General features: G+C 44.9%; 1 pseudogene; it reads left to right on the plus strand.

Moving 5' to 3' along the window:
* Positions 1–330: 330 nt before the first annotated feature.
* Positions 331–1,010, plus strand: LOC102472664 (histone chaperone ASF1A pseudogene; annotated as a pseudogene).
* Positions 1,011–1,511: the final 501 nt, after the last annotated feature.

Here is a 1,511-nt window from a genome sequence, read left to right on the forward strand (position 1 = left end):
TCTGTTTTTGTTTGTTTTCATGTTTAATGTGCCAGAGGTGGGCCAGCCTTTAGGGTGGCAATTAAGGCAGCTGGATCCCACATAGCTAACTTGGTGGTTCAAATTCAGGACCCAGCACTTTGAAAAACATGCCAGGTAGGAAACAGGAAAGCTGCAGAACACCGTGGAGTGCTCCTGTGTAAATAAAAAGAGGGGAAAAAAAAATTCTCAAGTTACCACTGCCCTGGCGTTGGGCCGGGGTGGGGGTCTGCACTCTCTTGAGCGGCCATACCAGGCTTTATTGTGCTGCTATGAGCCTTTGTCCCCATTGTTTGTGCCTTTTTTCAAACTATGACAAAGGTTCAGGTGAACAATGCAGTGGTGCTGGACAACCCTTCTCCTTTCTACAACCCGTTCCAGTTCGAGATCACCTCTGAGTGCATCGAGGACCTGTCTGAAGACTTGGAATGGGAAATGATCTCCATGGGCTCTGCAGAAAGTGAAGACTATGATCAAGTTTTAGACTGTGTTTTTGTGGATCTTGTTCCTGCAGGAAGGCATATGCTTGTATTTCTGGCCGAATCCAGGACTCATTCCAGATGCAGATGCAGTAGCCGTAACACTTGTGCTAATTCAAGAATTTATGAGAGTTGGCTATTATAATGAATATATTGAGGCAGAATTAAGGTAAAATCTGTCTGTAAAGCCAGACTTTTCTAAGTTTCAAAGAAACGTTTTGGCATCTGATCCTAGGGTCACGAGATTCCACATTAACTGGGAAGTTAACACAGAAAAACTGGAAGATGCAGAGAGCAGTAATCCAAATCTACAGTCACTTCTTTCAACAGATTCGTTACCTTCAGCATCAAAGGGATGGTTCATGTCAGAAAACTCACTAAATGTCATGTTAGATTCCCACATGAACGGCATGTGACCACCTGCCATCCCTTTAGTACAAATTAAGCTATTAAGAACACAGAACTTGGGAACCAGCAGTTAGCATAATGGCTATGTCATTGGACTCCTACGTAGTCAACCGCGGTTCGTGTCCCGGACCCAGTGGCTTAAAACTCACGCCGGGCGCGTGTGCGTGCGTGCCCAAGATCCCGAGAGGAGAATGGAGGAGAAGGGATTGCGGCGTGACCATCCCCCCATGAGGTGATTTCTCACTTTCTGTCTCTCTGTCTCTCTCTGTCTGTCTGGCGAGTGCATGGACCCTATAGCAATAAAACCTCTCAAAAAAAAAAAAAAAAAAAAAACAGAACTTGGGGCCAGCATGTGGTGTGGTGGTTAGAGGTGCTGGACTCCCACATGGCCAACCGTGGTTCAAGTTCTGAACCTGGCAACTCGCTCTCTCTTTCTCTCTCTCTGTCCCTCTCTGGTCAAATTAAAATAAATAAAAATGAATAAATGTATAAAGTTAAATAAAATAAATTAAAAAGAAAACAAAAACCACAGAACTAGGGACTGGCAGGTGGCGTGATGATTTAGGTGGCTGGATTTCCACATGGCTGACCATGGTTTGAGTCCCA

This window comes from Tupaia chinensis, unplaced genomic scaffold, assembly GCF_000334495.1.
Source record: "Tupaia chinensis unplaced genomic scaffold, TupChi_1.0 Scaffold143584_1, whole genome shotgun sequence".
NCBI classification, from domain to species: Eukaryota; Metazoa; Chordata; class Mammalia; order Scandentia; family Tupaiidae; genus Tupaia; species Tupaia belangeri.